The sequence below is a fragment of the Pteropus vampyrus genome, unplaced genomic scaffold, assembly GCF_000151845.1.
Source record: "Pteropus vampyrus isolate Shadow unplaced genomic scaffold, Pvam_2.0 Scaffold479, whole genome shotgun sequence".
NCBI classification, from domain to species: domain Eukaryota; kingdom Metazoa; phylum Chordata; class Mammalia; order Chiroptera; family Pteropodidae; genus Pteropus; species Pteropus vampyrus.
Genome location: NW_011889260.1, coordinates 190,606 through 213,664, shown reverse-complemented (window position 1 = coordinate 213,664; position 23,059 = coordinate 190,606). Strand labels below are relative to the sequence as shown.

The following is a 23,059-nucleotide window of genomic DNA, read 5'->3' as shown; positions in this document are numbered from 1 at the left end:
ATAATACACAGGAGCGGCCGCAGAGGCCACTCGCGCCCGCCCATTCCCGGGGCAGCCTCCCGCACTCTGGATCCCGCGAGGCGCCGCCAGACACGCGCACGGGGAGCGCAGGCGACAGCGGCCCAGCAGCTGGCGCCGCGTCGGAGCGCGCCCAAGCGCCGCCGAGAGCCGCCCTTACCCTGAGCCCCACTCGGCAGATCGCGGCCGCCACCCGCCTCCAGGCGAGTACTGCACCCTCCTCCCTCTCCCTCCCCAGCCGGGAGCGCGGGCCCGGCGTCCGGGCGCTGCCAGCCGCGCAGTCGGACAAGAGCCGCCGCGGGTGCAGCAGCCCGGGCTCAGGCGTCGCCAGGAGACCTCCCTCCTGCCCCGAATTTGGCAAGGGAGCGATTTGCTGGGTGTGGCGGGGCGCTTGCACCCTGGTTCTGTCGTGCTACGGAGGTGAGGGCCAGAGCGGATAAATGCGAGTTGATGCATCCCCCCGCTCCACTTCTCTGGGTTTACTTTATTGGACATTGATTTTTTTTCCCCCTCTGGGGGATACTTAGCTGACTTGCTTTTCCGTCCCCCCTGAGGGACGACAGCACATCATAGAGTTTCTCTTAAGGAATCGTCTGGAAGTGGGTTCGAGCAAGCACCTGGGGCAGCTACAGGTACCTGGGAGCCACTTTCTTTTTCCTACCTGGCCTTGCGCCATCTCCCCTGAGGTATGGGAACCGTCTTACTTCCTGTTGAGCTTCTCTTTAACCAGATTTAAAGGGCCTCTGAGTTTCTGTTGGCACAGCTAGCGTTTGCTGTACTATCTGGAGGGGGCGGGGGCTGGTGTCTAGGGTTTACGCGGGTCGAGGGTTAATTGAAACCAGGTGGGGCTGCCTGAGCTGCCAACTGAGTTTCAGCGGCGGGGCTTGAAAACTCCGCACACCTGAGAAACTGACTACAGTCCCGGAGGTGCTCGCATGCCCCTTAGCCCGTAGATTGCGAATCTGTGCCTCCTTAGAGAACTTTTTCCCCCCATTTTCTGACCTCTTTGTAAGGGAGGGGCCGAGCTTATCAACCTGCTGGGCGTTGTCAGTTTTCTAGGGCCGCACTGCAAGGTTCTTCTATAGGGAACCCAGTCAAAACTGAGTTTGAAATCTTTATGTTGGATAAAGGCCACTGAATTCCAGGCATTCTTCGAGCTTGAGAAGGGTATTTTCAAGACTGTTTTGAAGTCTGCATGAGCCCTTTCTGCGAAACTGCCTCTCTGTCAGCTATCCTCTTAGTCTGGAGCTACCTACTCCCCTAGGTGGATGGTACTCTTGGGAGCCCCCTTCGGTCAGGCCTAACACCCAGGTTTCTCAACGCATTTTTGCAAATGGTGGTTGGTAGGTGACTTAAGTCCTTAACCAGTTCGCTTGAAAGATAAGATCAACTCTTTGTGTTTCCTGGTGAGAGGGCCTGGTTCTAGATGATTAGACTGATAGGGTGACATTCTGTTTACTTTCAAGTGCCCTGGGGACTTGGTGCTTCAAGTGAGACCCACGGTCCAGCGGTGGCATCACCTGCAGATCTCTTAAAAATACAGGATTTTAGGTCTCATACTGACCTGCTGAATCAAGATTGCCTAGGGAATCATTTGCATATTTACATTTGCAAAGATCCAGCCTAGGTTTTCCATCTAATGTAAAAAAGTAATTTTGCGTTTCCGTTCAGTCTTACGTTTGAACCTTCTTTTTTGCCACACTAGGACAAATTCATTAGGCTCATGGGTCACAGCCCTTCCCCACCTGGGTGGCAGGCTCCTTAGCAAGATTCAGACATGTGGTTAGCATAATAACTTGTTTTTTGTTTCTCTATACTTTTATTCTTTTACTGTTATTATGATACACACATAAAATTTACCATTTTAACCATTTCAAAGTGTACAATTCAGTGGCATTAAGAACATTCAATGTTGTGCAACCAACACCATTATCCATTTCCAGAACTTTTCCATCGGTCCAAATAGAAACTGTACCCAATAATCTACTCATTCCCCCTTCTCCCTAGCCCCTGAGCTTTTGGGGACTTAATGTTATTTTCCTTTTTGTAAAGTACAGAAAAGGTTAATTAGGGATGTAAAGTAAAAGTAAAATCCTGTTTGCAGAATATGAACAAACATTTGGAAATGCCTTGGTCTCTGGCCGTGTGGACAAGGCACTCTAGTTCCAGGTTCTTAGAGTGCATGTGCTTTCTTTTAATAGAGAATAAACCTAACCCGTGAGGGTTTCCTTTTTGATTTGGCTGAAAAGAAAGGGAGCTATCCAGGACTCAGAGAGCCCGAAGCGGAGATACCTGATAAAAGCTCTATGCTTCTTTTAACTGGCTTTATTTTAGATGTTCTGTTTATATTGGGTTTAGTTTTTTGTTTTTTTTTTTTATTGACTCGAACTCATTTTCAAAGGTAGTTGGAATAAATCTTAAGAACAAAGTTGTTAAAAAAAAAAAAGAAAAAAGTTATTGCTTGTTATATATAGGAGGAAGTCACAGAAAAACCTCAGAAAGATTTGAAAAATTTTTCTAAAATACTCCAGATTATTTGTTTCTGCTTTAATGTTAAATGAGTCTAATAGTCCAATGACGTTTCTAGTTGTTAAAGTATTTGTATAATTTAGGAAAACATTGTAATGAACATCATCTGCTTGCACCTGCTGAAAATTGTCCAGCTTCTGGCTACGGGACATGTGTTTTGGTGAGAACATAATGTGAATTGATGAATAAAAATGGTTTCATTCATGATCTAAGGAAGTCATTGTTATAGATCAAGAATATAGTTCAGAATATATAAGCAATCAGGGATATTGGGAAGAGTTAATAAATAGCCAGATAGTGGCAGATTCTTCAAATTCTTTCCAAATTCCTTTTTCTCTAAGACCCTTGACTTTTCTTGTATTGACTTTCATCAGAATGAGGCTATCAGCTTGTAGGGAGGAACTTACAACTTGGAAAAATCTCTTTGAAAAGATGAATGAGGGTCATTCAAATGGGCAAGATTTGGCAGAAAGTTCTCCCACTTCAAGAGATTCTTGCATTCACAGAATTTCAGATTGTTATTTCCTTTAATTTTAGTAAGGCAAAAGAGAAAAAGTTCCCCCTTCTCCACTATGTTCTCTTCTGAAATTGCAATACAGTTCAGTTTTTTATTTGGTGAACAAATGCTATTTGTGGTCCACACATGAGAAAAAATTAGAAAGTGTCCAGTGAATGGTTTTACCAGCGATTGAGTGATGCTTGGAGAATCACTTGGAGAGTTTGGTAAAAATGGAGACTCCCAACTACTTCAAACCTATTGAGTGAGAATCTCTTTCATTGGAATCTATAGATTTAATCACACCTTGAAGTGATTCTGATATATAGTTAGATTTAGGAGTCGGTAGAATAAACATATATACACATGCACACTAAGATATTGAAAAATTAATCTGAAGGTACAAGAGAATACAATTTTAAATTAAACATGAAATAAAGTTAATCATGAGTTCTTTATTATTAGGTAGTCATTGGTTCAGGTTTGGAAAATCTAATCAACACCTTTTGATATTGATCATCATTCTCGAGATCTGAGGTTTGGAATTCCGAACGCCCAGAAGATCCCACTGGTCTCCATAGGAGAGATCAAGGTGTTGGGCTATCTGATTTAGTATCAACAAACATTTGTTTAGTGCGTGAATCAAGTATTTTCAGACATATTCTCTTTAAATCTTTACAATAATGTTGAGAGAGGTATTTCTTTTTTTTCTCCATTTTACAAATGAGAAAACTGAAGCCAACCTGGGTCTTCCTACTCTAGACCAGGGTTCTTTCTATGGTTGTTCCATGTAGAATAAGAAATTTTTGCCTGCTAACTCCCCTTCACTTCTAGAATCTATGTATTCATTGATTTCTTTTGGAACATCAGGTACCACATGTGCTACTAGGTCCTGAGGCAAATAAAAAGATGAACCCAAACTGAAATAAATTCCAAAAGAGCAAAGAATTCTTTCCATGGAACCACAAATCCTCTAATGAGTAACCATTTAAGATTGTACTTGACTTGAATGTAGCATTAGTGTAGCTGGGCCAACTCTCAGGAAAATCAAGTCACGGGCATTCTCCTTGTTGAGATCTGTCAGCCAATGCCACCTCTGCATATCCACCTGACCTGACAATATCTACATAGCACCCCAAGATGGGCACAGGATTTAAGTGTGGAAGAACTGACATCTACCCTGACCAGCTGATGAGCTCCTAGGAGTAAACCTCATAAACTCGGAGGTGCCGCATCCTGGAAATATAAAATTAGGGGAATAATTATCCCTTTCTAAGATTATAGTAAGGACTCAAAAGGACCTTATTTGTAAAAGTACTTGTAAATTGTCAAATGATAATAAAAAGCTATCTCTTATCTTCATTTGGGAAAAATTTACAATGCAAAGAAGACAGGAAAAGTCACACCTTTGTGGGACCTAACACTTTTTTGTTAACAGTATGTTTTTAATTCTCTTCTACCTTTAGGCCATTTTTAAAAAAGCAATTGTATTGAGATGTAATTAATACATCAGACAATTTACCTATTTAACATGTACAATTCATTGGTTTTGAGTATATTCACAGTGCGAAACCATTACTACAATCAATTTTAGGACTTTTTATTGCCCTAAAAAAAGCACCACTCCTCATGAACCCCTTCTCCCCTTTAGCTAGCAGTTCCTAATCTCCTACGCACTCCCTCATCCCCAAGCAACCACTAATCTACTTTCTGTCTATAGATTTGCCCATTCTGGGCATTTCATATAAATGGAGTTATACAATATATAGTCCTGTAAGTCTGGCTTCTTTCACCTAGCATAATGTTTTCAAGATTTATATTGTAGCAGGTATCAATGCTTTATTATTTTTATTGCCAAATAATATTCCATTGTATGTGTATACCACATTTTATCCATTCATCTGTTGATGGATATTTGGGTTGTTTCTACATTTTGGCTATTAAGAATAATGCTGCTATGAAAAATCATGTGCAGTCTACAGCCATGCCACCCTGAACAAGCCCGATCTCATCTGATATCAGAAGCTAAGCAGGGTCGGGCCTGGTTAGTACTTGGATGGGAGACCACCTAGGAAGACCAGGTGCTATAGGCGTAAAAAATAAAAAATAAGAGATTGTAAGCTGACAAGTTCCTTGTAATCTGTAAGGTAAACTAAAGGTTGCTTTGCCTAAAAAAATAAGAATAATAAAATTAAAAAAAAAAATCATGTACAAGTTATATGGATGTATGTTTTCATAACTGACCACTCTCCCCTCTCTTTCCTGTCACCACTAATTATCACCAACATAGAATCAAGGTGAGATTTGTAAACCAAAAGCCAAGAGTCCTTTGTACAAGTAGCAGCTGTCAAGTTTTAGTTTTACTCCTTTTTCTGCATTTGCCTGCTCAGCTTAATAGCTTTAATATCTGTGCTACCGTGTGTCTAGTCTCCTTAGCATAATTTGGTATAAGCCGATTTTGACAGTGGATGCTGACAATCCATCTTATGAAGGTCAGGTTTGCTACAGAAAAGAAATCCAAGAGGGCAGCAGCCCACTGCTGATGGGCCCTCTGAAACCGAGCTGTTTTCCACCTGCTGGTTTCACAAAATTGAGACAAATATCCCCTAATTTTATTGTATAATTTACTTTAAAGGAATCTTCATTATATCCGAATATGTAAGGTTTCGAAAAAAGATCAAAGCCAGCCTCAGGGTGTTCTGTGTTATTGTTTGGGGGCATCTGTTGTTAGCAGAGGGAAAGGATTTTAATATCGGTGGTTGTAACTGCCCAACTCTGCCTGGAACTTGCTGGTACGGTCAGGAGCTGAGGAGCGGCTGCCTACTTTAGACTCGCCTGTTGTCCCCAATCCCACCCAGCCAGATGCACACTTTTCCATGTCTACCTGGCCACTGCAGGCCCTGGGTGTGTGATTCCTTTGATTAGTGGATAGAACTGGACAGGAAGTATTTTACAATCTTGCTTCTGTGGAGAAGACAGTGTTTCAAGAACCCTGAAACCACCCCATTTTGATGATTCTCTAGGAGGACCAGTAGGACTTAGCATATAGTTGTACTCACCACTGTGATTATTAAGAGTGAAAGGATGCAAAGCAAAGTCAGCAAAGGGAAAGGGCACACTGAGCGAAGTCCAAGGAAACCAGGAACAAGCTTCCAGCACCCTCTCCCAGTGGAGTCCCATACGCTATGCTTAATTCCAACAGGAACAAGTTGTGACAACATGTGTAAAATATTGGCAACCGAGAAGTTAAAGACTCAGTGCCATGGTTCATTCTGGGAACTTACTACATTGGCATCCTCAGCACAGCATATACCAAAAGGTTCAGGTTTTCCAAAGGAAAGCAGGTGGTTAGTATAAACTACATTGTTTGTGCAAACAGTTTAGGGACAGTGAGCCACTCCTGTCCTGGGAATGAATGGCAAGAACCTTCCCCAAATTCAAGTTCCCAGATTCCAGCCAAGGACCAACCTTGTAAGAAGGCCTTTCAAAGAATGTTAACTCTTTTGTGCACATGTGGGGATGAGGGTGGAATGCGAGGGTGGTGGCAGACATCCCTGCACTTGGGGAAGGGGTCTGTCTGCATCTTCTGAGGCTGGTGCTACAGGAATTTATCTCCCTCTGACCAAAGCGGGACAAGGCCAAAGTGAACTTTGGTTTTGCAATCAGATCTTGGTTTTAGGATAATAAGTGGTATTCCTTTACCACAGGGACAGAGAAGAAGGGCGAGAGTACACACTGGCAGAGTTCAAAGCCCTGTTTATTCATGCATTCTTTCATTCTTAACATGTGCAGTTGATGCCGTATTATACCCTGCCAGGCATTGTGCCAGGTTCTAGGGATACAGAGGTGAGCAGAGCAAAGTCTCTGTCCTCATGAGACCCACAGTTCTACGGGGAGACAAATAAGTAAAGAGGCAATTACATTTCATTGTGATGGGGACACACCAAGGGCCCCAGGGCACTTACCGAGGCTTAATGGGTGTCAGAGGGCTGAATTTTGTACCCTGGGTAGGAATCACACCATCACTACTTATTACCTGTGTGGCCCCAGGCAAGTAACTTAGTCACTTGATGCCTGAACTACTTCATCTGAAAACAGAAAGAATATACATCCATTTCTTAAGGTTGTTGTGAGAACTAAATAAGATAATGCATGTAGAACGCTTACGTCAGTGGCCGGCACACTGGACATGCTCACTAAATAATGGTTTGATGACATCTAGGCAAGGGGAAAGGTTCATTAGCATGGGGAATGGCATCTACCAAAGCCTAGCTCTGCAGAGCTTAATGTCAGAAGGCATCCCTGCTTCCCTCCCGCCCTGGGCTCATAGGCGCACTGAGGGCTGTGCTCTCTAGTTTCTTCTGCTTACTGGTCTGAGAACAATATTGGCTGTTTTGCTTTTTTTGGCTCTTTGTGATACTTTCTCTCTGCCTTAATGCCTCATATCCTTTTGTCAGCCTAAGGAACGTCCACTCGTATTGTTAAGACCTAAGTCAAGTACCTTCTCTATGAAGGCTTTCCCAGGCTAAGATCCTCGAACAGAATTGCACTCTCTCCTTTGTCTTGTCTCTGTGCCATGGTCACTCACATCTCTATGACAGCATGCTGGGCTACAGTTACTTGTTGCTCCACTGGACTGGGTGACTCTTGGGGACAGGAATGGTTTGGTATTATTTGTATGTTCACTGTCAATTAGAATGTTTGATGGGAGCAGCTCGGTGGTTGTACAAGAAGTGAATGAATGAATGAGTGTTAAGTTGGACTAGAAAACTCAACAGAAAATGGATATAATATCAGCAAAATAGGTCTCTGCATTCAGAACAGAACTTATAGTCTAGAGGGGAAGACAAATGGTAAACAGGTAAACACAGATATATAATTAGAGCTAGAAATGACACAAGTCGGGTCCAGCAGCAGATGCAAGGGGAGCTGGAACAGGGAGAAATGGAGAGTCCAAATATCGATAGTTATCTTTTGGAGGCTAGAGGGGACCGGTCAGGCAGGGAGCCATACCGGGACTCCTCCAGATGGGGCTAGCTAGATAGGTGGATCAAAGATTACCAGCACTTGAGGTACCAAAGGGTAGTACCGTAGTACCGTGAGGAGATCTAAATGAATACTTTGTAGTTCACTTGAAAGCATGGAAAACTGGGGTTGAGGAACCTAGGATTGTTTGAGGAAGTGGCACCCAGTGAGCTGAAAGACCTGTCTGAGCTGGATCTAGGACATTAGTCTGCTCAGGCTCCATAACGAAATATCATAGGCTGTGTGGCTTAAACAACAGACATTTATTTCTCACGGTTCTGGTGGCTAGAAATTCGAGATCAAGGTGCTGGCATGATCAGTTCTTGGTGAGGGCCCACTTCCTGGCTTGCACAAGGCTGCCTTCTCAGTGTGCTTCCATGGCCTTTCTTAGGTACATGCCCATGGAGAGAGGGCGAAATCTCTCTCTTCCTCTTATGAGAACCCTTATTCCATCATGAGGGTCCTGCTCTCCTGATCTAATCTAAGCCTAATTACCTACCAAATACCATCACACTGGGGGTTAGGGCTTTGACCTGAATTTCTGGGGACACACAAACATTCAGTTCATAATAACCAGGGCCAATAGATATTGGCCTATAATATTGCATATATTCATTGAATTTAATTCTCATATAACCTTAACTAGTAGGTGCTATTATTATCCTATTTTTTAGATGAGAACATAGAGGCCCTGGAGAGGTAAAAAGACTCACCTAGGTCACACAGCTAACTAAATGTAAAGCTGGGGTTCAAACGTAGGCAGTCTGCTTCTAGAGTATAAGGTCTTAACCATTATATACTGTTGCTTCTTTTTCTTTTCAGTTTGTGAATTCTTTTTTTTTAAGTAAATTTATTAATTTGAATTAGTTTCAAGTATACAAGTATACAGTACATTGGTTAGACATCTATAATGTTCATAAAACGATCCCCCCAATTGCTCCTTCCCTCTCCTCGCCCTCCACTTAGCCATCATATTAATGCTAACTGCATTCCCTCTGCTATGCTCCCTATGCCCAACTATCAACTACTGATTTGTTATTCTTTAACCCTTCACCCCATTCTCCCAGCCTCCCAACCTCCCTCCCTTCTATCTGTCACCAAATTGTCCACTATATTTGTGAGTCTATTTTTGATTAGTTTATTCTTTTTGTTTCTTAGATACCGCATATAAGTGAAATCATATGGTATCTGTCTTTCTCTGTCTAACTTATTTCACTCAGCATAATAACCTCTAGCTCCATCCATGTCATTGCAAATGTTAGGATTTCATTTTTTTTTTTAATGGCCGAGTAATATTCCATTGTACATATGAACCATAATTTCTTTATCCAATCGTCTATTGATGGGCATTTAGGTTGCTTCCATATCTTGGCTATTTATTGTAAATTGTGCTGCTATGAATATTGGAGTGCATAGATCTTTATGAATTATTGTTTTGGTTGTTTTTCTTTGGTTAAATACCCAGAAGTGCAATTGCTGGGTCAAAGGATATATCCATTTTTAATTTTTTGAGGACCCTCCATACTGTTTTCCTTAGCAGCTGTACCAATTTGCAATCCCATCAACAATGTATGAGAGTTCCCTTTTCTCCGCATCTTCGCCAACACTTGCTGTTTTTAGATTTATTGACGATAGCCATTCTGACAGGTGTGAGGTGATATCTCATTGTGGTTTTAATTTGCATTTCTTTGATGATTAGCGACCTTGAGCATCTTTTCATATGTCTGTTAGCCATCTGTATTTCCTCTTTGGAGAAGTCTCTGTTCAGATCTTCTGCCCATTTTTTAATTGGACTGTTTTTTTTGTTGTTGAATTGTATAAGTTCTTTATAAATTTGGATATTAACTCCTTATCAGATGTATCATTAGTGAATATCTTCTCCCAGTCGGTTGTCTTTTTGTTTTGCTGATGGTTTCCTTTGCTGTACAAAAAACACTGTTGCTTCTTAATTAGAAAGTAAACCCTGGTATTATTGGGTATTTGTCTTATGGTTGTTCCTGAGCAAGGAGACATGCTGGAGATACAAAGATAAATATGACATCATACCTACCATTTAGACCAGTAAAAACATGATTTTTTGAAGTCAATCAAAATTTATTGAGACTAACAAGAAATTTTCTTTACCTTTCTCTTTAACTGTGATACATTGAATCATAGGCAGAGGGAAGTGTTTTTGCTATTTCGAATGTATCTGGTGGCTAAACTGCTCATGAAAAATATGTTTAGGGAATAGTGGGCTGACTCATCAAATAAAAATTTACTATTTCTTTTTACTAGAGTTTATAAAGTATGAAAATAACTAAATGATGGTAACAGATATCAAAATATATAATACTATCAGGGGGTTCAACCAGAGAGAGCTTTGTGGAAAGAATGAAGCTGTAGCTAGTTAACAAGGAAAAGAAAATAATATACACTCAATTTATATGATATATATTATATGCTGGCCATCACATGTGCTAAGTACTTTACATGTTATAACTGATTTAGTTTTTAAAACAACCCTAAAAGGTCAGAGCTATTATTAACCCCACTTTATAGATGAAGAAACTGAAGCAAAGCGATTAAGTGACTTGTCTAAGGTCATGCCGCTAATTAGTGGTGGAGCTTCAATCCCTCTGGTAGTGTGGCACCCCAGTTAATGCTAGGGAGTGGGAGGAGTGTGTCAGCAGGTGGAATGTGGGATTAAGTGAACTACTGTCTCCAGCTGCTGGCAGCTGACTGCTATATCTCAACTTCAGACCTGGTAGAGTCTCTACCAAGTTCCAGAGACTCTGTCCTTTTCCTAAAGTTGCAGAGCAGAGGTGACTGCAGATATCCCTCAAACTCCACGAATAGCCAAACCCTTCTTGACATAAACCAGCTCCTGTCAATATCCTGAGTTCTATGTAATGCCTCTCGCTCATCTGCTCTCACGCAAGAGACCTGCCAGAATCCTACAGCTCTAGGTTCACAGTAGAAATGTAACATGAACACTATTTCTACCAATAGTAATAAGGAGTGGATTTTGAAAGTTTTTTTATTTCTTAGGAATGAGGGTACTTAAAGAGTCCATGAATTATTGTGCAAGTTATTTGAGAGAGGCAGTCAGTGAAGTGATTTTAATTACTTAGTAGCAGAGGTTAGAAATCTGGGAAAACTGTAAGAGAGAACCTCCTCCGTTGGTGGGTACCACCTAAGCTGGGCCCCAAGATCCTATGTTCTCTTTTTAAGGGTTTCCGTCTCTCACTCCAGCCCCTGGGTCCCTGTATCATTCAGCCAGCCTGATTTTCAGTCTCTGTTTTTCCCACAAAACCACTCAGACTTGGACTTCTCTGTTTTTTTCACTGTGTGTTGAAGGAAGTTGTAGCTGCAGGGCAGGGTCGAAGTTTGTAAGTGCACCTTGTTCTTACCTGCAGAGAAGTGAAAATTGAGAAAGGATTCTTAAAGAGGTACTGGAAATGGAAAAAGAAGGACAGTTGGGAGAGGTGGGAGGAGGGGAAGTAGGGAGAAGATGATACACATTGAATGCATGTACATCATTTCATTTATTTATTATTAAAACCACCCCTGTGTTGTGGTCTTATTCCAGTTGTACAGATGATGAAATAGGTTCAGAAGGGTCAAGTAACTTGTTCAAGGTCACAAGGTGTTAAATAGCAGAGGTGGGATTCCTATTTAACCACAGCTATCTTTCCCTGTGTCATGTGTTGGTATGATTGGGCACCAGAGGAGCAAGGTCACATGCCAGGACAAACCAGGAGGAAGATACAAGAAACAGGAAAAGGCAGGAGATGGCTGCTGCTGGGGCTGGGCAGTGGGTTATTTCAGATATCTATTAGGTTAGGTGGGACAACAGGATTGGAATGACAGATTTGGTGCATATCTAGTTGAAGGGAATCATTTAACCACTGTAGTGAGTGCATTCTGAGGACAACTGTGAGGAGAGAGGGCTGGTTTGGGCTGAGGGGTTGAGTCTAGAAGACCCACAACTAATCTCGAATTCTTTAATAACTTTTATATCATGTGGCCTGTTTTTCTTATAGTCTTCTGGTGGTTCACCTGCGGAACAAATATGAAAATACATATTACATATTATACATGAAGATGTTAAGGGTGGGGACAGTGAAATGACTTGCACACAGCCATCTGGTTTATTTGTAGTAGAGCTATAAAAAAAAATAGCTGTTTCCCTGACTCTTCTACTTTTAGTAAGGCTTTTTTCAGCTCCCTGAAAAGCAGACCACACCCTATAAAACAGCCTGTTTGTGGCATTCGTTTCCATTTTTATACTTGTAAAGCACAGTAACAGTTAAAATACCCAGTGAAGAAGAATGCTCACTGTTTTCCTCCAAAAGAAATTAGTAGAAATAATCAGTTCAAGGGGAATGTCAGTCTGGTCCGTGAACTGTTACGCTCAATTTTAATCATTCAGAAACATATCTTGACGCGTCCTAACTTAGAAGATATTTTGGATCATGTATATTAAATTTTTTTTTAAATAGATAGCTTTTAATCAGTTGCAGTTGTGAAGAATTTCTAGAACTCTAAGGGAATTAACCAAATAAATGCATATTTCTGAAGAATTTCTAGAGTTATAAAGAAAATTCCATATAATTATATATCTAAATAGGGTATTTTGACTTTTTTTATTGTTATTTTCCTTATGTACTCTTATGAGAGAGTTCACACAAAGAAGACAAATTTTAAGAAATGAATACATAAATGAACAACCGTTTATGGAAGAAAAACAAATTCTTTCTAAATATTTGCTAAGGCAGATGACTTTTCCTAGTAAAAGACCCAATTTTTAATTTTGCATGAGCTCATCATAGATAGCAATCATTTTGTAAGAGTGTGTGTTAAATGTATCAAAAATTCCTATAGAAATGGAACTTTAAAACATGCCATTTATAAAGTACTATGTCACTTTCACTGTAGTAAAACAGCTTCCAAATGAGTAACAAGTTTAATTGGATGTATTTTTTTTAGCTCAGGTTTCATTTCTTATTTCAGAGGGTTGTATAGTAGTTTTTATCACGCGTCATTAGAAATATTATTTGTTATAACAAAGACTGTTGTGTAAGTATAATTACATCTTCCTGTATGATTAAATGAGGGCTGTATTGGACCTTTTTTCAGTGGTGGCAGCTGTAGCCAACCAAGTTCAGCCCATAAAAGAATTCCTGTGACTAACTGGTACTAATTGTTTGCAGAACAACCAATGGTAGTAATATTCATGAATACTATGGAAATGAAATATTCCAAGTCCAAATGGTTTATCCCTTGTTTTCACCATTTATTGTCGTCAGATTATTTGTATAACCAGGCCAAGTGAAGTGGGAGCTGGTAGTCTTTTGTTGTTGTTGGAAGACAACTTAGCATTCATCTGTTTGGGCTTTTCATCTTATGAATGGAGAAATTGTGGCTTAGGGAGCAGTTAAAGGGTTAAGCTACTGAGTTTCAAGCTTTTTTGCTAACACACTCCTACTTTTAAGCATACCTTATACTATATATGAGTATATTAATTTGTAAATGATACAACTTAATGTAATTTGAAATATATTCTCAAAATAAACATGAATATTTATAAATGCTCAAACTAAATTTGTAATAGATGAGAGAACAAAAGGAAATAGATGGTTTAATATTTTCTTCCCATACTTCAAAGATTGTTTGTGTGCTCTGCACTTCAGAAACCACTGATTTAAGTCATTCAGATTAAAAAAGAAAAAAATGAAAAGAAAAAGAAACTTGAGATTGAGGAAAGAGAGAATCTATAGAAGAAGGTTCAAGATTTTGGGAGTTGGGGAAGCATTTGGTACACTCACTGTGGATATCTAGGTTAATCAGAATTATTATATAATGACGCCTTCTCCTATTTTACGTACTCTTTATATATGAATGAATTTAGGCAAGGAACAGCACAACTGCTATAGCATATTAAATAGAAAAAGAATTGCTTGAAGAAGATGGTCAGGGAGGTATATAAGTCAGAACTCCTTCAGAGTGACAGAAACTCAACTAAAACTAAATTTCACAAAAGTTAATTTATTAGCTTTAATAAAAGTGTACCTGGGATCTCCTGGGATGACAGTGGCCTTTAGGCATATCTGGGCCCAGAAACTCAAATGATGTCATCACATTTTCGTTGGTACTAGTTTTTCTCAACTACTAGTGATGAACCCTCTCTATATGGTATGAACTATGACTGCCAACCGCCCTAACTTCTGTCAGCCCTGGTTAGCAACTCCAATAAGAGAGCATTTCTCTTGTATTTTTGTCCCAGGGAAGACTGGTCAACCCATTCTAGGTCATGTGTACCATGACCCGTCAGGTGGGCCACTATGATGGACTATCCACCTTTACTTCATGGAAAGAGGGCAAGAAAGGTCCTCAAAACTGAGGCGAGGAACACTTAAAAAAAGGGAGGAGGTAGATTCTGAACGTCTTCGCAGTGTATTTTCATGCTAGCAGAGGTCACTCGTGTTGGGTTCTAGAGGTATTTAAAACAACATTAAAAAAAAAAAAAACCCCAAACAGAATTGGTTCTCAATTAATCTTTGTTATTGCCTCAAGCAAAGGGTTTATAGCATTTAAAAATGCATTGCTGTAAGATGACAACTGGAACCTCGTTCATTTGTCAAAGTGCAGCCTTTAGAGAGAGATTTTTGTAGAAGGAGAAAATCTGCTTCTGATTTTAGTTCATCCAGAGGCATACAGGCTTTTTGGACCAATTATTTTCAGACCTTGAAATAAATCACCTCCTGCGCCATTAGTACTTGAAGGATTATCGGCCTCAAAGATTTATGTGCGGATTAATTGGGGAGTGTACCTTAGATTGCTGTGTTTAGAACCACTGTCATCCTGCAAATCATTTTCATTAGTGCTTTATTCAAAATTCTTAACCCTTATGTAATACTGACGTTGCTGGAAAATCTGAAGGAGGCTTTTTTCTTTATTTGTGGTTTGGCCTCAGCCTGGCCCCCACCCTTACCCCCAACCTAGAGTTTAATAGCTCTGGCTAGGGATTCACAGAGCATCTAAAAGCACAGCAGCTTCCAGCTTCCACTATTGTAGATTACTTCAGTTGCTTCATCTGAACAGTGGCCGAAATTTGCATGACCTTGTACTGAAAGAGAGAGAGAGAGAAAGAGAGAGACAAGATGAGATACAAGAAATACATGGCTATTCTGGAAGCAGCCGTTGGTATCACCCCTCTCAACAAAAGAGAACTTCTACCTGAGAGCAGAAGACATGTGAACCTTTGGCAGCACCCCGGGTAAGCAGAGGAGGCCAGAAGATGCTCGGTGGGTGTTTGGGGGCCTAGATGGAGAAAAGGGTCATCTCTATACAAGGGCAGTAAATGATGAGTTCTTCATTGAGAATTTGGGAGGATATGGCATTTTCATACTGATTTAAAAATTCAGTAATGAAATTAATGGTAATATTACTCAAAGAAAATTCCTGGTCTAGCAGCCAAGAAGATGAAATCTAGAGCTGATTTTTACATCCAGAGATTTTAATTGTGAAATATTTTAATATGGTCTAGCAATGTAGCGATTCTTAAAGATATAGTAAATGTGCCTTATTTTTTTTCTACAATGCAAGTGGATATTTTTCTGACTAAAGCATATGTGTAGACTGTTTCAGGTAAATACTTTAAACAGTTTTGCTTCACATCTTTTTCTAAAGCCTCATTCCACTGATTTACCCCATTGAAGAAGGGTTTAGACATTCTTTTCTGAGTGGTTGGAGTCCTCAATCCTGAATTTTTTTTCTCTGAAGTCCCTCTTTTATGTCTTTTACAAATTGAGGAGAAGCTTAATTTAAGGTGCCTGTGTGGTAGATATTATTTTTAGGGACTGAATTTAATTTTTAAACGGAACGAACCACACATTGGCACTCATTCAAGGATCAACTCAAGGTATCTACGTAGCTAATATTTCTTTTTAAAAAGTAGAAAGTCTCACTAGCTTATTTTTTTAATCATATAAGCAGTTTACTTTATGGAAGATTTAGAAAATATAGAAAAATAAGGGGGCAGGAAGTCACTCATAGTCTCATCTCCTTAAGAGAATCATAATAATTATTTAGGTTAGTAGTTCTCAATTGGGGCAGAGAGAGGGCAGGAGTGGGTTGGAGGGATTTGCCCCCCAGGGTCATTTGGCAATGTCTGGGAACATTTTCATTACAAGGGTGGGGGTATGTTGCTACTGGTATATAGTGGGTAGAAGCTAGAGATGCTGCCCAGCATCTTACACTGGACAGGGCAGTCCCCCACAACAAAGAATTATCTGGCCCAAAATGTCAGTAGTGCCACTAGTGAGATGTGATTTTGGTAGGTCTTCTTCCCATCTGTGAAGGGTAGTTCATATTAGAAATAAATGAGATATTTCTTTTGGAAATTTTAGATGCTTTAGAATGGAATCCTGAGATAGCATTATTGCTGCTATTATTATTATTATTAAATTTTTTTTTTTTTTTTTTTTTTACTGTTCTCTTGAAAAGTAAAAGAAAGTGTTTATATGTGTGAAAGGGGCAAGGGGCATATGGTGACTCTAGAACTAGAGTCCATGTGGGTTAATATTCTTTATTGGGGTAATGGAAAATGTTGTAATGACCAAATCGTGAGTCTATCCCCTAGAAATTGAAGATGCTGTAACCTGTACCTTTGCCCTAGAATGATGAAAGTGTAGAGCTCATGAACCTTTTGTCAGGGATAGTAAACAGGTTTCATATGGCACACCAAAGCCAGTTGATGGGTGTGTCAAGTTAAGGAGGACCCCAAGGCCAACTCTGGGCTTAGCAGGAAAGGAATATCGTGATTGATGAGGGATGTTTGTTCTGGATATATAATTGGAGAATTGGGGAGCTGCAACATATGGTCCGTATATTTACCATTCCTTAATTCCTGTTTAGTCTTCGAATTTTACAAGTGGGAAACTCAGCCTTATTTGAGTTGTGACTTGGGGCTCAGCCCTCAGACCACAGCTGGATATTCTTAGTTTCTGGCTCGGGGTCATTCATTAAGGGATTCGTGATGAACAAACTCACATGATTCAGATGTGCGAATTGATTGCCAAATTATTCATTTCTTTTTGGAGATAACTTTGTCCAACAACTGGAAGGAGTAAGGACCCTAAATAGAACCATCTCTGCTTCACTTCATTTCCCTGAGTCAAGCCAAAGGGAAGTCAAGTTATTCATTCCAGCATGATCCCTTAGTAAGGGAAGGTGAATTGTTGCTGTCTCTATTTTTAAAGAGCACATTCTTTTAAGCCTGATGAAGTAGCACCGTGTCACAGAACAAAGTCTTCCTTGTAACTGTAATACTTTGAGTACACATGGACAAAGCATGGTTTTGCTGACCCTCTTTTTTTTGTTTGTTTGTGACTCCCTTGTCACCTGACAAAGCCTTCCTTTGGATGTACTAATATCATTTACTAAGTTTGTAGTAAACACTCCTTTTTGGGTATGCTAGGAGGGGGTTATCTTCTGATTAATTTTTATTAATCTAAATTGGAGGCACCTTGATGTCTTAGTTCTCAAATTTTAATGTGCATATGAATCACTGTTAAAATTCTGCTTTCATAGTTATAGTGTGGTCTGAGAGCGCATTTTAATAAGCTTCCGGGTGATGCTGTCAGCTCAGCTGATGCCCAAGAGGTGGTCCAGATGATGCTGATGTTTCTGTCTGTGAACCGTACTTTGAAGAGCAAGCATCTAGAGAAGTGCTTTCCATCATAGCTTACTTGCTTTCTCTTGACCTTGAACTTTCTGATCTTTCTAAGGACTTTTAGTCCAATACCTTCCCTCCCTGCAGTTGTAAGAGATCTATCTCAATGGTAGAAACCTCAGTGGTAAGAAGTTAGGTGGTTGGCTATGCTTCTGCAGAGGGAAATCCTGCCCATGAATATTCTGCCCAGAGATTTCTTTCGGGCTAGTGGACTAAATAGTGAGGCCAATATCTCTTACAAGAATTGTGTCCCTGTCATTCTTTTCAAGAAGTATTCCAATCACTACAATGTACTGTAAGTCCTCATTTAACGTCTTCGATAAATTTTTGGAAACTGCAGCTTTAAGTGAAATGACGTATAATGAAACCAATTTTATGATAGTCTAACTGATATAAACAAGAGTTAATTAAGTCTAAGGCATATTTCTGGTTGCAAAAACATATAACCAAACTTCTAAATAAAGACTCAAAACACTTCTAATATTAAATAGTTCTCATGTTAAATATTGAAATAAATCTGAGCTGTACATACATTAAAGAAAGATTTTGAAAAACAAGATAATTATTTTCCAACCTGCTGATTCCAGTGCAGGGGCACGGGTGGTGGAGCCTCTCCCTGTAGCTCAGGGCCCAAAGTGGGACCTACCCTGGGCAGGACGCCCTTCCATTGTAGGGTGCACTCACAGACGCCCACACTCACTCATACTGGGACAGTGTAGACATGCCAGTTCACCTCATGTTGCACATCTGTGGGATGTATGAGGAAATGGGAGGAAACCAGAGTCCAGAAAAAGCCACATAGGCGTGGTAAGGATGTGCAAACTCTACAACAGTAACCCTGGCTGGGGATTGATTTTTTTTTTTCTTATCAATGTTATAACAAAATGACGTTGAAAGAAACGATGTGATTCAAGGACCTGCTGTACTTGTAATACTGCATAGTATTGAAGAAGCTGCTTTAATGTTTTAAAGTATAATTGGAAGTCAGGTCATGGAATTCATTCACCACCAGCCCCCTCCTCCTTTTAGTACTTTTTCTTGCTGTCTGTAAACAGAGTGATGATGCTTGGCATTCTGCTCTGCAAACTATAAAGTCATGTGATAGGCCCAAACCACCGGCTACCAACCAACCAACTGAATGAATGTTGCAAGTTCATTGAAGCACAGATTGGAGGATTTATACGTGTGCATATTTATCCCACTATGTACTATAAGTACATAGTAGGTGCTCAGTAAATTTTGTACAGGCTTATTCACTTAGTTTCAGTGTAGTCAAGCACAGATGAAGAAAAAAAATATGAAAAAGGAATTGACACCCAAACACAAAAATACTGAGCCGCCTATGGATTTTCTTTGTACATTTTGTAAAGTTTTCCAACTCTTACTCATGTTACCTGACGATAATTTTATGTATTTGTTAATACTATTGAAAACCAAGAGTACCATTGAGTTCTTTCTGCCAAGTTTTTTCTTAATTGAAAGGTAGCTTTAGTCAAGAATAGTGTACATTAGAAACAGCTATTGTTATTGATAGCTCCTATACATGTCATAAACCTTGGGACTATAAAAAAAAATTAAAATCAGAGTGTCGTAGAAATGCAGAAAACTGATTTAATTAAAAGGCAAGCCGGTTTAATAAAAGAAGCAAGCTCTCTTTGGAGCTGATATCTTTAGAAAATTTTCATATTAAGGTCAAAGCATAACCAAGCCCATTCTTGATTTGCTGGCCATTTATCTTTGGAAATAATAATAGAAACCATGTATGGGCTGGGCTCTAATCCTGTTGCTTGCTTTGTAAGATGTCCAGATGGCCTCGCTTTAGCCTGTGCCTATATTTCCTGCTGATCCTTGGAGAAGGGAAATGTGTCTCCTGCCTGTACAAATAAAATTGACACTATCTTTTATTTTTCTTTTATTGTGTAGGGAGTGTTTTGCACACATGCCACAATATCACTTTGTCTAGCAAACAGAAGAGTATGTCCAGAATTGGTGAGAGGCCACATTCTTCCTCCCACTGGAAGAGTTCTCTGTGGCTGCTCTGTGTGAGGCTGTTAGGGCCCAGGCCCAGCCCTCAAGTGAGCTTGTCTCCTTGTACTGTAGGCACATGCAGGATTAATAAAAATGTCCAGAGGGGCTATTTCTTGGATTTTCTTAGGATAAAGGGTAAATAAAAAGTATTTGCCATCTTTTCTACTTGTGGGCAACTCACACATATAAAAATAAAGATGAGCCAGTTTTATAAATGCTGTGAAAAATGAATTCCCTTTTAGTTAAAAATGTTTCCTCTATTGTATGCTTTCTCATGGTAAAGCATACAATTTAAAAAGTTTTCTCTAAATATTTTTCCACTTGCTGAGTATTTGTTTTTAACCTGCAAAGTGAATTCTTATATCTTATTTCTTGGGATGACCTTCAGGTGGATTGATGATGCCAAACTTTACATGGTTACTCATTTTCTCCAACTTCTGAAGATTGAAAATGTTAGGGGAAGCAATTTCATTTCTAGAAGTAGATCTGAGAAAAATGAAAACTATGTCCACATAAACACTGGTTGCATGCGTGTTCATAATAGCCAAACAGTGGAGACAACCCAAATGTCCATCAGCTGATGAAGAGATAAGTAACATATCGTATATCTATATAGTGGAATATTATTTGGCTATAGAAGGGAATGAAGTTCTGATACATGCTACAGCATAGGTGAAACTTGAAAACATTATATTACGTGAAAGAAGGCTGTCAGAAAAGGTCACATATTGCATGAGTTCATTTGTATGAAGTCTCCAGAAGAGATAAATCTACAGGGACAAAATTTAGATTTATGGTTGCCTAGGGTAGGGGTCCCCAACCCCTGGGCCATGGACAGGTATCAGTCCCTGGCCTGTTAGGAACTGGGCCGCACGCATAGCAGGAGGTGAGCAGGAGATGAAGCCATCAGAGTTTCATCTGTATTTGCAGTCGCTCCCCAGCACTATCATCGCCTCAGCTCCACCTCAGATCGTCAGGCATTAGATTTTCATAGGAGCACCGGTCCCTGGTGCCAAAAAGGTTGGGGACCGCTGGCCTAGGACAGGGATGTGATGAGGGAAGAGAACTGGAAAATGGCAGGTAATATCTAAGGGGTGCGGGGTTTCTTTTTTCAAGTAATGAAACTTTTAAAATGGATTGTAGTGATGGTTATACAATTGTGCATGTACTAAAAGCCATGATATAAAGGGGTGAATTGTACACTAGGTGAACTTAAGTGCATTTCCCAAGATCTTACCATGCTGAGAATGACCATGATGGATTTTTAACAACACCATCTTTTTCAGGGTGCGGAGCGCCACATTGTTGTCATCTCCTTGTGAGTGGGATTGGCGCCCCAGCTATACCTCCTGGCACCAGCACTCCACGAAACACAGACTTGTGCCGGCAAACGGCCAGGTACTTGCTTTTTTTGTCTCTCATCGACCTAGTTACTGGCTCTCCTCCCCCAAAAGTTTGATGTAAATTATTTCATATCCTTGAGGTCATCAAGACTACCATTTTCACTGTTGCTGATAGAGAAATTATTTGATGTCAAAGAAAATTTAATTGTAATGTCCTATTTACCAAAGAACAGAAACATCTTACCTGAGTTTATGGTCTAAACTGCTAGGTTTAACTTTGGATAAATGCTAATTGAGTTTCTTTCCGACTAAAGCATATAAATCCTACTCTCATAGTTCAGAATAAATGCCTAGCAAGGTGTTTTGGTGTCTCTGGTTATAAGTCATTCTGGTAGATGACTTTTTTCCATTATTTTTGAGGTTGCAGAATTATGTAAAAGACATCAGTCACTCTGGCTTCTAAAGATTAATTATGTACAAGCTTTTAGTGGAAGATTAAGAATATTATCTATTTACTGATTCGGTTTTAAGTACGAATTAAATGAGATTTACAAGGCATTAAATTTTATTTTGACAGATGCTGGGATGTATTTCTTCTTAGTTACTCTTTAACTCCTGGTTATAGGCCAGTCCATGGCTGGCTGGAATGGGGTTGAAGTTTTTTTTCATTTGCTTGTATCATAATTTCTGTCTTTTCAAGCTTGCAGCCCCTGCCGGGGTAGATTCCAGCTACATGTCAGGTTTGGGGTTTAGTGGAGTGTGAAGAGCACACAGCTGTTCAAATCCCAGTGCTCCTAATTCTCGGACACCTATTTTAATGTCTCTGAGCCTAAGATTCTTCATTTGTGAAAAAAGAGTGTTAACATTGAAGCTAAATGAGTTCACACATAGCAAGCACTGGGCACATCCAAGGCCTTTCTTGGAGTCTAGTCAACCACATGAGGACTTCCCCATTCAAATGGCGACACTTGAATGGGGAAGTCCTCAGTTTCCACTGACCGACAGGGCTGGGAATGGGCTTTATGAGATGTTCTCTATGGAGCCTTCTGTGGAGTTTCAAACATGAGAAGGCAGATACTTGCCCAGACTCCAGAAATGGTTTTCCTGAAAGTAGATTTCTGGATAGGATGTGTTGATTGAGTCAAATGAGTAGGAGGGACGACATAGAGTACAGCAAAGGGGGGTTAGAGCTGGCATTGTCTGTTGGAGGGAGGTTGTCTCTGACTCAAGCAAAGTCTCTGCTGATAAATTCCTCCCTGGTTCTGATTTCCTACACCAGCGACCACACATTCTTCGCCCTTCGAAATCAGTTTGACTTCCCAAGTCAAATCCTTACTCCAAAGCACTTTCATATGTGTAAACACTTAAGGGTGGCTTTCCAGGATGAATTAGCCTCAGACAAGCTTGGGTGGCGAGGATTTTTCCCAGAGCATCTCACATCACCCTAGTTTCAGATCCAGCAGACATTTATTAAGAGCCTTTTATTTGCTATGGACAAGATGCTTTCGCCTATATCATTTATCCTCAGAACAACCTTGAGAGAAATGTATTACCTTTTGCAAATAAGGAAAGTGAGATTCAAAGATTTTAAATGATTTCCCCAAGATAGCACTGTCCCTCGCTCTCATAGTGCCAGCTGGTTTCTATACTAACTCTGTAGAGCTTGAATACTGAACTCCTAAACTCAGATAGTAAACAGATTTTTCCCTAGGCCCAGTTCTGATCAATTGGCAGTGGTGGCCTGGAGTTAAGGATTCAGAGATGCTGTCCACGTTTGTTGAGCAAGAATGTTCATTAGCAATGTCTGGCATGGGTAGAGGGAGGGTGCCTGTAGAACCTGCCCTTGACCTGAGGTTTCTGATCATCAGCCCTATCCGTTCTTCTATACTTTACAACTTTGGA

The 23,059-nt window shown here is 40.1% G+C and overlaps 1 protein-coding gene and 1 pseudogene across 2 annotated transcripts in view; both read left to right on the top strand.

The window, feature by feature from the left end:
• Positions 1-10: 10 nt before the first annotated feature.
• Positions 11-23,059, top strand: part of TJP2 (tight junction protein 2) — a 103,181-nt gene continuing 80,132 nt past the window's right edge. Inside the window, exons 1-2 of one of the 2 annotated variants that reach the window (XM_011382490.2) lie at positions 200-221; positions 21,101-21,212. The gene's annotated coding sequence lies outside the window, so the exon portion shown is untranslated. Of the gene's footprint in view, positions 222-21,100; positions 21,213-23,059 lie in introns of both variants that reach the window. The other variant, XM_011382492.2, reaches the window with a different exon arrangement.
• Positions 5,018-5,136, top strand: LOC111732668 (annotated as a pseudogene).